Source organism: Pseudophryne corroboree, chromosome 3 (genome assembly GCF_028390025.1).
Source record: "Pseudophryne corroboree isolate aPseCor3 chromosome 3, aPseCor3.hap2, whole genome shotgun sequence".
Classification (NCBI taxonomy): domain Eukaryota; kingdom Metazoa; phylum Chordata; class Amphibia; order Anura; family Myobatrachidae; genus Pseudophryne; species Pseudophryne corroboree.
The window spans coordinates 54,682,006-54,698,383 of record NC_086446.1 but is presented as its reverse complement, the minus strand read 5'-3'; the positions used below and the strand labels follow the sequence as shown (position 1 = coordinate 54,698,383).

The 16,378-nt window shown below is 52.3% G+C and overlaps 1 protein-coding gene across 1 annotated transcript in view; it reads right to left on the bottom strand.

Moving 5' to 3' along the window:
* The window catches only part of LOC135057480 (nucleolin-like), a 172,802-nt gene extending 168,605 nt beyond the window's left edge, over nucleotides 1–4,197 (bottom strand). The window contains exon 1 of the mRNA XM_063963363.1: nucleotides 2,999–4,197. The gene's annotated coding sequence lies outside the window, so the exon portion shown is untranslated. The remainder of the gene's footprint in view (nucleotides 1–2,998) is intronic.
* Nucleotides 4,198–16,378: the final 12,181 nt, after the last annotated feature.

The window sequence follows — 16,378 nt, the reverse complement described above, 5'->3', positions numbered from 1 at the left end:
GAGCCTCCAAGGACAACCAGCGACCCCGACCTGTTTGATCTGTCTTGGATCGCAGAATCCTACAGAGCAACAGGCCCTCCTGCAAGCGCACATTCTCGTAGAGCAGACCCGATTCCCGGGACGTCTTGCTGCTCGCCACTAGCTCGCTCACCCGAAAAGCCCCGAAAAAAGCCAGGGCATACGCGCTACTAAACAAAGCCACCTCAAATTCCGAGGACGCAATCTGAGGTAGCACATGCAGCAAGTCCGCTAGCAGCTGCAACGTTATAGGCCTACGTGAATCCGCGGGCGCCGGGTGCAACCTAGCCCAACCTTTCAGCGCTCTGGAAAGGACAAACGACCCCGTGGGGTCCGTTATCCCGTGGAGTCGTGAGTGAAAGGCGATGCCCGCAAGGGCAGTAGCCATGGCCGCTTTTGACCTACCGTTTTGGTAATGCTCCCAAACAAAGGTCAACAGGACGTCGGCCGAGGACTCACCTGCCACCCCGTACCTACTCTGAAAGGCTGACCAATCCCGCCATGCAGCATCGTACGCTCGTAGCGTGGAGGGAGCCAGTGCACACCTGGCCAACGCCGTTAAACCGCTTCGACCATCTGCCAGACAGAAGGTGGGCACTGTAACCCCTCTGCCTCCGCTCCCGGAACCAACGCCCTGAATTTGTCAAACTGGAACCGGGACAATGCATCCGCAATTCCATTGTCAACTCCGGGAACGTGGCGAGCCCTAAAATTAATATTACGCTGTAAACAAACCAGCACTAAATGCCTTAGCAATCGCAGGGCCTGCGGAGATGAGGAACGCTGATTATTAATCGCATGCACTACCCCTAGTTTGTCGCAAAGAAACAAAATGTCCCTATTTGCGAACCGTCCGGCCCATAACTCAAGCGCCACTAAGATTGGGAACAATTCCAGCAGCAGCAGGTTCTTGGTAAAACCACGCGTTACCCAAGATGCCGGCCAGGCCGCCGCGCACCACGCGCCAGCGAAGAACGCTCCGAAACCACGACTGCCTGAAGCATCCGTGAACAACTGCAGCTGTTCACTGGAACAACAAGGAGCGGGCCATAACACTTCCCTGTTGAAGGACACCAAGAACGAGACCCAAATCCGCAAATCATCCTTGATCTCGCGGGACAGGTAAACGGAGTGATTCTGTCGAACCGTCCCCGCTGTGGCCCGCTCAAGTTTGCGACAGAAAATCCTACCCATGGGGATAATCCGACACGCAAAATTGAGAGAACCAAGCAAGGACTGCACCTGCTTAAGCCGAACCCTGCGTTTTCCTAAACAGTCCGTAATCAAACCCAATAGCTTCCGCACCTTATCCTCGGGCAAGCGACAGCACCCCCCTACCGTGTCGATCTCGATACCTAAATAGCTAAGACAAGTGCAAGGACCCTCGCACTTATCCTGAGCCACAGGTACCCCTAAAGCGCCGAATAACGACCTGGCCACCGAGAGAATGTCCCCACAGACCGAACTGTCCCCGGGTCCTACAAAGAGAAAATCATCCAGGTAGTGAGCCACCCCCGGTTGCCCGGAGGCGGTCTGGACGCACCAGTGTAAAAATGTGCTAAAACACTCAAAGTAGGCGCAGGAGACAGAGCAACCCATGGGGAGACACCGATCGACGTAGAATTCGCCCCCTATTTTGAAACCCAGAAACCGCAAGGAATCTGGGTGCAGCGGGAGTAGGCGAAAGGCTGACTCCACGTCCAATTTTGCCAACAGACTCCCCGGACCATCATCCCGCACTAAGCGCAGCGCGTCGTCAAACGACTGATATCGAACTCTGCACTGGGCTTCCGGAATAGCGTCGTTGACTGACACCCCCTGGCGGGTGAGACAAGTGCTGTATCAAACGAAACTTGCCTATGGCCTTCTTGGGCACTACCCCTATTGGGGAAATGCACAAGGAGGGCAACGGGGAAAAGGCGTAGGGCCCAGCCATGCGCCCCAGCTTAATCTCCCCGTCGACCTTCCGCCGGATCTCCTGCGGGAATTCACGAGCCGATCTCAAATTCTGGCGTGCAACCACATACACCGAATCCGGAATTGGCAAACGAAAACCCTGCTGAAAACCCTCCGAGAGAAACGATGCGGCCGTCCGATCGGGGTATAACGCAAGCCAGCGCAGCAACTCGGGAACTATAATCGGGGAGAAGGCCTTACTTGCCAATTCCACCGGCCTCGGTGGAAGTGGCAGGCTTACTGCCTGTTGCCGCGGTGCATTCCTTGGCCGGGTGATTGGATCCGCACAACCTACATGAGTGGCGAAAACGACAGCTCGTTCCTTTGACGCATTTACCGTCGTTGTAGGCGAAACACTTCCCTTTCCCCGTCAATCGGGAAGCCGCCACCCCGGACGCCCCGGGCTTCTTGGCCGTGACGTCTGGGGTGGGTTTGACCTGCTGCGTGACCTCCAACCACACCTCAACGTCCTTAAAACCCGCGGGCAGGATGGAGTTGCCATCCTGATTGCGACGAAACTTCTCGTCGTAATCCCGCCACGCGGACCCCTTGGATTTCAAGTACATATCGTGTACTAAAAACAAATATTTCACTAAGTTGGCATACTCCGAGGGACGCGATTCCGTGTAGCAAGCCATGAACACCAAAAACCCACGCAGCCACTGGTGGAAATTGCGAAACGCACTTTCCCCCATACCGCCCGGTTTCTTGGCTGCCTCAAAACCCTGCCGCATTTCCTCCGTGAGGGTGAATACGTCCACATACTTCCCCTTGCGGATCTTTTCACGCATGGGCTTACGAACTCCCCTTGTAACTGCCGTGTTGGCGCAATGCACCATCTCGCCGAAACGGGGAGGGTCCGAAGGGACCACCTGTGCAGGAGCGGCCGCCTTATGCGCCTCCTTAGCCATTCGCCGCGCGATGAGCCTAGCTAATTTACGTGGGCGCCGCGGAGAGCCGGATGATACGCTACCGGAAGACGATGAACTACAGGTTGAAACGTGTAAAGGAATATTTAGCTCACCGGAGTTCGAAGGACCCGGAACCTCGTCGTCCGCTGCACCCGCCTCCGCTGATGGCCGTCCCTCCACGTTCGCCGTCCCGCTTGTCCGTGATCTTCGCCTCACGCCGGGTGTAGCCCCCGAACTAGGCGGGACCTGTGAGGGAGAAAAAGAGGGGACAACAGGCACAGGGGGAACCAGAACATCATTAACACTTGCCCGCAATTGCGGCGGCGGAGGGACCGCCCCTCCGCTCCACGGCGGATGGCCGACCGGCAGCTGCAGGGAGGGGGCCCCCGCCGAGGTGTACCCGATCGACTGTGTAAAGGCCGACCCGCTTGCTGCCCCAAAACTCGCGGGGTAAGACGGCCGCCAAGCCGCATGCGGCGGGCAGACGCCTGCTCCCGCCCATCCGTATGATGCCGGAAGGAACTGAGGGGGCGCCGGGAGAGGGGGCCAACCTTGTGTCCCCTGATACCCACCGTCCGGTGCCTGTCCTGGTTGCAGGCCCGCAAAGGCCGGAAAGGGCACCGCGACTCGGGGTCCACCGACCGACCACGTGGACTGCACGCCGGCGCCCGCGCTGGCCCCACGCGGGGAAAACTGTGTGCCGGACGCCGTCATGAAACCCACGGAAGGCATACTGGCGGCTAAGGGGAATGCTGGAGCCGGAGGCCACGCAAACCCCCCGGGGAAGGACTGGCTCCCCGCGAAGCCTTGCTGCGCCGTTACCGCAAGCGCCCCGCCGTGCGTAAAATAAGCCGCTGAGACGGACGCTTGCGCGGACCCGTATTGCAAAGGGCCGTGGGGGGCGTGGGAGGGAGTCTGACACCCTGTGAGCGATGGCGCCGCCCATGGCGGCGGGGCAGCTGACGCCCAGGGGGCGCCCGAATAGCCCCCTGAGGCCGGGGGGAAAACCTGCCATGCAGTTGCCGCCGGGGCGGGCGTGGCGGCAGCCGCTGCCACGTCCCCCGCCCCTGCCACCCCAGCTCCAAGGGGCCCCACGTCACCACCAATCACCTGGGGTGCGCTAGACCCCCAGGTGGCAGAGGGAAGCGTGCCGTCCTGTATTGTCCCAGGGACAGCGGGAGTCGTTACCCGCTGCCCCGGGCTCATGTGCCCCTGAACAATACCCCCCCCCTCACCCCCCGCAGCTCCGTCGCGGTCGTCCTGTGCCACCAGGACGCCGCCGAGAGCCACAAGCGGGGATGGGGGAAGAGAGCCGTCCCCAGTGCAGGAGAGAGGGAGAGGGAACGTATGCGCTGGAGGCGCCGGGGCGCGCGGCCCGGCCGGGTCGCGCGCGCCTGCGCCGTGTGTCAAGCGGCTGCTGGCAGGAGGTGGAGGAGACCCGAAGGCGCCTGGAGCAGGAGGGCGAGGAGAGGCCCGTCCCGCTGCGAGCGCCGAGGTGCGCGGCTCAGCCGAGCCGCGCGCCCCGGAACCACGTGACGAGCGGCCGCTGGCCGTCCGTCTCCGTGCGGCAGGGGAGCGGGCTGTAACTGCCCGCCCCCGCCGCCTGTCCGCAGCGGGTGAAAAGCCACTCTGAGGCGCGACGCTCGGGGAGCGGGAGCGGAGGGAACTCCCCGCATCCACGAGGCGCCTGGGGGGGGGTGCTGAGCGTCGAGGGCGAGGCATGGTAGGAGGGGGAACAAGTCTGCACACACAAATATACTGCACAGCAAAAGGGGGCAAACCTGCAATAATAATGCCCAGTGAAGGCAAATGAAACTCAAACCAGTTTACAGCAAGGAAAACAAGCAGTATTATATACTTATCCTTCCTGGGCAAAACTGAATGGCAAGAGGAAGTCTGGCAAAATGGCCACCCCTTATATACTAAACTAAGACCCTCCTCTACATCTTGATGCACAACCCTCTAATCCAATAGGAAAAAACCCAAATGGGAAAACTGATCTGCCTAGCAACTGCTTAGTCATTTAACAACCAATCACAAAAAGTTGATCGCTTATATTGCCTCAGGCTTATGCAGCCTTCAGCTTATCTATACTTCCATTAGTGTACTGTGACACACATACTGTACAATGCATTCCTCCTCACTGATACTCTCCTATATACTGCCATTAATGTACTGTGACACACATACTGTACAATGCATTCCTCCTCGCTGATACTTTCCTGTATACTGCCATTAGTGTACTATGACACACATACTGTTCACTGCATTCCTCCTCACTCATACTTTCCTGTATACTGCCATTAGTGTACTGTGACACACATACTGTACAATGCATTCCTCCTCACTGATACTTTCCTATATACTGCCATTAGTGTACTGTGACACACATACTGTACACTGCATTCCTCCTCACTCATACCTTCCTGTATACTGCCATTAGTGTACTGTGACACACATACTGTATAATGCATTCCTCCTCACTTATACTTTCCTGTATACTGCCATTAGTGTACCGGTACACACATACTGTACAATGCATTCCTCCTCACTCATACTTTCCTGTATACTGCCATTAGTGTACCGGGACACACATACTGTACAATGCATTCCTCCTCACTGAAACTTTCCTGTATACTGCCATTAATGTACTGTGACACACATACTGTACACTGCATTCCTCCTCACTGATACTTTCCTGTATACTGCCATTAATGTACTGTGACACACATACTGTACAATGCATTCCTCCTCACTTATACTTTCCTGTATACTGCCATTAGTGTACTGTGACACACATACTGTACACTGCATTCCTCCTCACTGATATTTTCCTGTATATAGCCATTAGTGTACTGTGACACACATACTGAACAATGCATTCCTCCTCACTGATACTTTCCTGTGTACTGCCATTAGTGTACTGTGACACACATACTGTACAATGCATTCCTCCTCACAGATACTTTCCTGTGTACTGCCATTAGTGTACTGTGACACACATACTGTACAATGCATTCCTCCTCACTTATACTTTCCTGTGTACTGCCATTAGTGTACTGTGATACACATACTGTACAATGCATTCCTCCTCACTGATACTTTCCTGTATACTGCCATTAGTGTACTGTGACACACATACTGTACAATGCATTCCTCCTCACTGATACTTTCCTGTATACTGCCATAAGTGTACTGTGACACACATACTGTACAATGCATTCCTCCTCACTGATACTTTCCTGTATACTGCCATAAGTGTACTGTGACACACATACTGTACAATGCATTCCTCCTCACTTATACTCTATATATACTGCCAATAGTGTACTGTGACACACATACTGTACAATGCATTCCTCCTCACTGATACTTTCCTGTATACTGCCATTAGTGTCCTGTGACACACATACTGTACACTGCATTCCTCCTCACTGATACTTTCCTGTATACTGCCATTAGTGTACTGTGACACACATACTGTACAATGCATTCCTCCTCACTCATACTCTCTATATACTGCCATTAGTGTACTGTGACACACACACTGTACACTGCTTTCCTCCTCAGTGATACTTTCCTATATACTTCCATTAGTGTACTGTGACACACATACTGTACAATGCATTCCTCCTCACTCATACTTTCCTGTATACTGCCATAAGTGTACTGTGACACACATACTGTACAATGCATTCCTCCTCGCTGATACTTTCCTGTATACTGCCATTAGTGTACTGTGACACACATACTGTTCACTGCATTCCTCCTCACTCATACTTTCCTGTATACTGCCATTAGAGTACTGTGACACACATACTGTACACTGCATTCCTCCTCACTCATACTTTCCTGTATACTGCCATTAGTGTACTGTGACACACATACTGTATAATGCATTCCTCCTCACTTATACTTTCCTGTATACTGCCATTAGTGTACCGGGACACACATACTGTACAATGCATTCCTCCTCACTGATACTTTCCTGTATACTGCCATTAGTGTACCGGGACACACATACTGTACAATGCATTCCTCCTCACTAAAACTTTCCTGTATACTGCCATTAGTGTACTGTGACACACATACTGTACACTGCATTCCTCCTCACTGATACTTTCCTGTGTACTGCCATTAATGTACTGTGACACACATACTGTACAATGCATTCCTCCTCACTTATACTTTCCTGTATACTGCCATTAGTGTACTGTGACACACATACTGTACACTGCATTCCTCCTCACTGATACTTTCCTGTGTACTGCCATTAGTGTACTGTGACACACATACTGTACAATGCATTCCTCCTCACTGATACTTTCCTGTGTACTGCCATTAATGTACTGTGACACACATACTGTACAATGCATTCCTCCTCACTTATACTTTCCTGTATACTGCCATTAGTGTACCGGGACACACATACTGTACAATGCATTCCTCCTCACTGATGCTTTCCTGTATACTGCCATTAGTGTACTGTGACACACATACTGTACACTGCATTCCTCCTCACTGATACTTTCCTGTGTACTGCCATTAATGTACTGTGACACACATACTGTACAATGCATTCCTCCTCACTGATACTTTCCTGTATACTGCCATAAGTGTACTGTGACACACATACTGTACAATGCATTCCTCCTCACTGATACTTTCCTGTATACTGCTATAAGTGTACTGTGACACACATACTGTACAATGCATTCCTCCTCACTTATACTTTCCTGTATACTGCCATTTGTGTACCGGGACACACATACTGTACAATGCATTCCTCCTCACTCATACTTTCCTGTATACTGCCATTAGTGTACTGTGACACACATACTGTACACTGCATTCCTCCTCACTGATACTTTCCTGTGTACTGCCATTAATGTACTGTGACACACATACTGTACAATGCATTCCTCTTCACTGATACTTTCCTGTGTACTGCCATTAATGTACTGTGACACACATACTGTACAATGCATTCCTCCTCACTGATACTTTCCTGTATACTGCCATAAGTGTACTGTGACACACATACTGTACAATGCATTCCTCCTCACTGATACTTTCCTGTATACTGCTATAAGTGTACTGTGACACACATACTGTACAATGCATTCCTCCTCACTTATACTCTATATATACTGCCATTAGTGTACTGTGACACACATACTGTACAATGCATTCCTCCTCACTGATACTTTCCTGTATACTGCCATTAGTGTCCTGTGACACACATACTGTACACTGCATTCCTCCTCACTGATACTTTCCTGTATACTGCCATTAGTGTACTGTGACACACATACTGTACAATGCATTCCTCCTCACTCATACTCTCTATATACTGCCATTAGTGTACTGTGACACACACACTGTACACTGCTTTCCTCCTCAGTGATACTTTCCTATATACTTCCATTAGTGTACTGTGACACACATACTGTACAATGCATTCCTCCTCACTGATACTCTCCTATATACTGCCATTAATGTACTGTGACACACATACTGTACAATGCATTCCTCCTCGCTGATACTTTCCTGTATACTGCCATTAGTGTACTATGACACACATACTGTTCACTGCATTCCTCCTCACTCATACTTTCCTGTATACTGCCATTAGTGTACTGTGACACACATACTGTACAATGCATTCCTCCTCACTGATACTTTCCTATATACTGCCATTAGTGTACTGTGACACACATACTGTACACTGCATTCCTCCTCACTCATACCTTCCTGTATACTGCCATTAGTGTACTGTGACACACATACTGTATAATGCATTCCTCCTCACTTATACTTTCCTGTATACTGCCATTAGTGTACCGGTACACACATACTGTACAATGCATTCCTCCTCACTCATACTTTCCTGTATACTGCCATTAGTGTACCGGGACACACATACTGTACAATGCATTCCTCCTCACTGAAACTTTCCTGTATACTGCCATTAATGTACTGTGACACACATACTGTACACTGCATTCCTCCTCACTGATACTTTCCTGTATACTGCCATTAATGTACTGTGACACACATACTGTACAATGCATTCCTCCTCACTTATACTTTCCTGTATACTGCCATTAGTGTACTGTGACACACATACTGTACACTGCATTCCTCCTCACTGATATTTTCCTGTATATAGCCATTAGTGTACTGTGACACACATACTGAACAATGCATTCCTCCTCACTGATACTTTCCTGTGTACTGCCATTAGTGTACTGTGACACACATACTGTACAATGCATTCCTCCTCACAGATACTTTCCTGTGTACTGCCATTAGTGTACTGTGACACACATACTGTACAATGCATTCCTCCTCACTTATACTTTCCTGTGTACTGCCATTAGTGTACTGTGATACACATACTGTACAATGCATTCCTCCTCACTGATACTTTCCTGTATACTGCCATTAGTGTACTGTGACACACATACTGTACAATGCATTCCTCCTCACTGATACTTTCCTGTATACTGCCATAAGTGTACTGTGACACACATACTGTACAATGCATTCCTCCTCACTGATACTTTCCTGTATACTGCCATAAGTGTACTGTGACACACATACTGTACAATGCATTCCTCCTCACTTATACTCTATATATACTGCCAATAGTGTACTGTGACACACATACTGTACAATGCATTCCTCCTCACTGATACTTTCCTGTATACTGCCATTAGTGTCCTGTGACACACATACTGTACACTGCATTCCTCCTCACTGATACTTTCCTGTATACTGCCATTAGTGTACTGTGACACACATACTGTACAATGCATTCCTCCTCACTCATACTCTCTATATACTGCCATTAGTGTACTGTGACACACACACTGTACACTGCTTTCCTCCTCAGTGATACTTTCCTATATACTTCCATTAGTGTACTGTGACACACATACTGTACAATGCATTCCTCCTCACTGATACTCTCCTATATACTGCCATTAATGTACTGTGACACACATACTGTACAATGCATTCCTCCTCACTCATACTTTCCTGTATACTGCCATAAGTGTACTGTGACACACATACTGTACAATGCATTCCTCCTCGCTGATACTTTCCTGTATACTGCCATTAGTGTACTGTGACACACATACTGTTCACTGCATTCCTCCTCACTCATACTTTCCTGTATACTGCCATTAGTGTACTGTGACACACATACTGTACAATGCATTCCTCCTCACTGATACTTTCCTATATACTGCCATTAGTGTACTGTGACACACATACTGTACACTGCATTCCTCCTCACTCATACCTTCCTGTATACTGCCATTAGTGTACTGTGACACACATACTGTATAATGCATTCCTCCTCACTTATACTTTCCTGTATACTGCCATTAGTGTACCGGTACACACATACTGTACAATGCATTCCTCCTCACTCATACTTTCCTGTATACTGCCATTAGTGTCCTGTGACACACATACTGTACACTGCATTCCTCCTCACTGATACTTTCCTGTATACTGCCATTAGTGTACTGTGACACACATACTGTACAATGCATTCCTCCTCACTCATACTCTCTATATACTGCCATTAGTGTACTGTGACACACACACTGTACACTGCTTTCCTCCTCAGTGATACTTTCCTATAAGCCGCTCATAACTTTATTGTGATTACATAAACCTTGTATTTAAGCTAGCTTATCACTAAATAAAACCACACCACATACTGAAATAAAGACACGGACACAGTAGCTGGAGTTAAAGGTCAGACGATGTTTATTAATCGCTGACCAACTCTTTAAACTAATAATTGAGGCCGAATTAGAATTGAAATTGAATATATAATTAACTCTAGTTTGGAGGATGGCAAAAACAGAAAACCGCTGCCAAACCACCAGCACCCGTCACCTAGATGGAAACCACCAAACCAAGGAGGGGAGTACACATACCCCGCCTCCTTCCCGCATAACCCGCATTGTGCTGGCCTTACCCCTCTTTCTCTGGCAAACGTTCGGTTCCCGCAGGGGAACGTCTAAATGTCCAACCGCAAGAAAAGGACACACCTGCCGTCCATTTAAAGAGGGAGCCCCACAATGACCACTTATGCCTGTGTGACAGCTGGTTGGCAGCGATTTCCCGCCACCAAGGTTTACCAAACCGCCACCGCCATCCGCAAACAGAAACTTAACCAACCAGAAAACAAACTAGCTCTACCGAAAAAGACAGAAAATATCTTCCAGAAAAAACTGCACTCCTTCCGGAGAAAGGTGAACCCCATCGTCTCTATAGAACTGTCTGTTCCGCAGCACCAGCAGAGGATGCTTAATTGCCACTCCGCCTATGGCCTTGACAAACAGAGACACCGTCGAGTTCACCTTTTTACGTGCTTTCTCCAGCGCTGAGAAACGCACCGCACCACGCCAATGGAAACGGGGCACCATTTCCGACCAGACAATGCATACCCCAGGCCAGTGACAACGTATCGCCACTACATCCGCCTTTATAGACAAAATCAAGTCTATGCCTTTAACTCGGCCCAGATCATTACCACCCAGATGAATGATAATACAACTGGGGCGACCCCAGCGGCGCTCCCGAGCAAAGAGGACGCGCAACAGATCACCCCATAACATGCCCCTAACACCTAGCCATCTAAACTGCCTGGACCCAAAAATCTCATTCGCCCTAGACGCCATGGGATGTTTCTCCGCCCAAAAAACGTATGAATGACCAACCATCCATATGTGGTCTCCAAAATTGATGACAGCTGTAAAAGAAAACATCCTAACGTCAGATTATGCACATAATCTGTAACTGAAACACAACGTAAACCAATTAAACCCAAGTGAAGGAGAAAACTCAAAAAACCTCCCGTGGACCTTGGTAGAACAGCCAATTGAAATTAGGCCCCCTCGGAGGAAAAATTTTAAAAATTCGCTTCACACCCTCGATTCCTGAACGGTAAGCGTTCAAAAACCGACGAGTAAACACGTTTTTGGGTTAGCGCAACAGGCGCACTTATAACTTATCTATACGGACATAGGACTTATAGGAGGCCGACTTCCAGCGACCCAACTCCCGAATAGCCGCTGGTGATGAACCAGCGGCCGCCGCATGGGTAGCCGCCCCAATCCGAAAGGAATGAGTACCGAAGTCCGCCTCCTGCAAGCCCAACGCCGTTAAACATTTCTTGAACACAGATGAAAACTGAAACTTTGTCAGAGGGTCCGACTGCGCGTGTACCAGCAACTGGTTGCCCCCCGGAGGTCTTAACCGCACATACTCCTGCGTCAGCCGCAGCGGGCAAACGCCCATACCCTCTTGAGCCTCCAAGGACAACCAGCGACCCCGACCTGTTTGATCTGTCTTGGATCGCAGAATCCTACAGAGCAACAGGCCCTCCTGCAAGCGCACATTCTCGTAGAGCAGACCCGATTCCCGGGACGTCTTGCTGCTCGCCACTAGCTCGCTCACCCGAAAAGCCCCGAAAAAAGCCAGGGCATACGCGCTACTAAACAAAGCCACCTCAAATTCCGAGGACGCAATCTGAGGTAGCACATGCAGCAAGTCCGCTAGCAGCTGCAACGTTATAGGCCTACGTGAATCCGCGGGCGCCGGGTGCAACCTAGCCCAACCTTTCAGCGCTCTGGAAAGGACAAACGACCCCGTGGGGTCCGTTATCCCGTGGAGTCGTGAGTGAAAGGCGATGCCCGCAAGGGCAGTAGCCATGGCCGCTTTTGACCTACCGTTTTGGTAATGCTCCCAAACAAAGGTCAACAGGACGTCGGCCGAGGACTCACCTGCCACCCCGTACCTACTCTGAAAGGCTGACCAATCCCGCCATGCAGCATCGTACGCTCGTAGCGTGGAGGGAGCCAGTGCACACCTGGCCAACGCCGTTAAACCGCTTCGACCATCTGCCAGACAGAAGGTGGGCACTGTAACCCCTCTGCCTCCGCTCCCGGAACCAACACCCTGAATTTGTCAAACTGGAACCGGGACAATGCATCCGCAATTCCATTGTCAACTCCGGGAACGTGGCGAGCCCTAAAATTAATATTACGCTGTAAACAAACCAGCACTAAATGCCTTAGCAATCGCAGGGCCTGCGGAGATGAGGAACGCTGATTATTAATCGCATGCACTACCCCTAGTTTGTCGCAAAGAAACAAAATGTCCCTATTTGCGAACCGTCCGGCCCATAACTCAAGCGCCACTAAGATTGGGAACAATTCCAGCAGCAGCAGGTTCTTGGTAAAACCACGCGTTACCCAAGATGCCGGCCAGGCCGCCGCGCACCACGCGCCAGCGAAGAACGCTCCGAAACCACGACTGCCTGAAGCATCCGTGAACAACTGCAGCTGTTCACTGGAACAACAAGGAGCGGGCCATAACACTTCCCTGTTGAAGGACACCAAGAACGAGACCCAAATCCGCAAATCATCCTTGATCTCGCGGGACAGGTAAACGGAGTGATTCTGTCGAACCATCCCCGCTGTGGCCCGCTCAAGTTTGCGACAGAAAATCCTACCCATGGGGATAATCCGACACGCAAAATTGAGAGAACCAAGCAAGGACTGCACCTGCTTAAGCCGAACCCTGCGTTTTCCTAAACAGTCCGTAATCAAACCCAATAGCTTCCGCACCTTATCCTCGGGCAAGCGACAGCACCCCCCTACCGTGTCGATCTCGATACCTAAATAGCTAAGACAAGTGCAAGGACCCTCGCACTTATCCTGAGCCACAGGTACCCCTAAAGCGCCGAATAACGACCTGGCCACCGAGAGAATGTCCCCACAGACCGAACTGTCCCCGGGTCCTACAAAGAGAAAATCATCCAGGTAGTGAGCCACCCCCGGTTGCCCGGAGGCGGTCTGGACGCACCAGTGTAAAAATGTGCTAAAACACTCAAAGTAGGCGCAGGAGACAGAGCAACCCATGGGGAGACACCGATCGACGTAGAATTCGCCCCCTATTTTGAAACCCAGAAACCGCAAGGAATCTGGGTGCAGCGGGAGTAGGCGAAAGGCTGACTCCACGTCCAATTTTGCCAACAGACTCCCCGGACCATCATCCCGCACTAAGCGCAGCGCGTCGTCAAACGACTGATATCGAACTCTGCACTGGGCTTCCGGAATAGCGTCGTTGACTGACACCCCCTGGCGGGTGAGACAAGTGCTGTATCAAACGAAACTTGCCTATGGCCTTCTTGGGCACTACCCCTATTGGGGAAATGCACAAGGAGGGCAACGGGGAAAAGGCGTAGGGCCCAGCCATGCGCCCCAGCTTAATCTCCCCGTCGACCTTCCGCCGGATCTCCTGCGGGAATTCACGAGCCGATCTCAAATTCTGGCGTGCAACCACATACACCGAATCCGGAATTGGCAAACGAAAACCCTGCTGAAAACCCTCCGAGAGAAACGATGCGGCCGTCCGATCGGGGTATAACGCAAGCCAGCGCAGCAACTCGGGAACTATAATCGGGGAGAAGGCCTTACTTGCCAATTCCACCGGCCTCGGTGGAAGTGGCAGGCTTACTGCCTGTTGCCGCGGTGCATTCCTTGGCCGGGTGATTGGATCCGCACAACCTACATGAGTGGCGAAAACGACAGCTCGTTCCTTTGACGCATTTACCGTCGTTGTAGGCGAAACACTTCCCTTTCCCCGTCAATCGGGAAGCCGCCACCCCGGACGCCCCGGGCTTCTTGGCCGTGACGTCTGGGGTGGGTTTGACCTGCTGCGTGACCTCCAACCACACCTCAACGTCCTTAAAACCCGCGGGCAGGATGGAGTTGCCATCCTGATTGCGACGAAACTTCTCGTCGTAATCCCGCCACGCGGACCCCTTGGATTTCAAGTACATATCGTGTACTAAAAACAAATATTTCACTAAGTTGGCATACTCCGAGGGACGCGATTCCGTGTAGCAAGCCATGAACACCAAAAACCCACGCAGCCACTGGTGGAAATTGCGAAACGCACTTTCCCCCATACCGCCCGGTTTCTTGGCTGCCTCAAAACCCTGCCGCATTTCCTCCGTGAGGGTGAATACGTCCACATACTTCCCCTTGCGGATCTTTTCACGCATGGGCTTACGAACTCCCCTTGTAACTGCCGTGTTGGCGCAATGCACCATCTCGCCGAAACGGGGAGGGTCCGAAGGGACCACCTGTGCAGGAGCGGCCGCCTTATGCGCCTCCTTAGCCATTCGCCGCGCGATGAGCCTAGCTAATTTACGTGGGCGCCGCGGAGAGCCGGATGATACGCTACCGGAAGACGATGAACTACAGGTTGAAACGTGTAAAGGAATATTTAGCTCACCGGAGTTCGAAGGACCCGGAACCTCGTCGTCCGCTGCACCCGCCTCCGCTGATGGCCGTCCCTCCACGTTCGCCGTCCCGCTTGTCCGTGATCTTCGCCTCACGCCGGGTGTAGCCCCCGAACTAGGCGGGACCTGTGAGGGAGAAAAAGAGGGGACAACAGGCACAGGGGGAACCAGAACATCATTAACACTTGCCCGCAATTGCGGCGGCGGAGGGACCGCCCCTCCGCTCCACGGCGGATGGCCGACCGGCAGCTGCAGGGAGGGGGCCCCCGCCGAGGTGTACCCGATCGACTGTGTAAAGGCCGACCCGCTTGCTGCCCCAAAACTCGCGGGGTAAGACGGCCGCCAAGCCGCATGCGGCGGGCAGACGCCTGCTCCCGCCCATCCGTATGATGCCGGAAGGAACTGAGGGGGCGCCGGGAGAGGGGGCCAACCTTGTGTCCCCTGATACCCACCGTCCGGTGCCTGTCCTGGTTGCAGGCCCGCAAAGGCCGGAAAGGGCACCGCGACTCGGGGTCCACCGACCGACCACGTGGACTGCACGCCGGCGCCCGCGCTGGCCCCACGCGGGGAAAACTGTGTGCCGGACGCCGTCATGAAACCCACGGAAGGCATACTGGCGGCTAAGGGGAATGCTGGAGCCGGAGGCCACGCAAACCCCCCGGGGAAGGACTGGCTCCCCGCGAAGCCTTGCTGCGCCGTTACCGCAAGCGCCCCGCCGTGCGTAAAATAAGCCGCTGAGACGGACGCTTGCGCGGACCCGTATTGCAAAGGGCCGTGGGGGGCGTGGGAGGGAGTCTGACACCCTGTGAGCGATGGCGCCGCCCATGGCGGCGGGGCAGCTGACGCCCAGGGGGCGCCCGAATAGCCCCCTGAGGCCGGGGGGAAAACCTGCCATGCAGTTGCCGCCGGGGCGGGCGTGGCGGCAGCCGCTGCCACGTCCCCCGCCCCTGCCACCCCAGCTCCAAGGGGCCCCACGTCACCACCAATCACCTGGGGTGCGCTAGACCCCCAGGTGGCAGAGGGAAGCGTGCCGTCCTGTATTGTCCCAGGGACAGCGGGAGTCGTTACCCGCTGCCCCGGGCTCATGTGCCCCTGAACAATACCCCCCCCCCTCACCCCCCGCAGCTCCGTCGCGGTCGTCCTGTGCCACCAG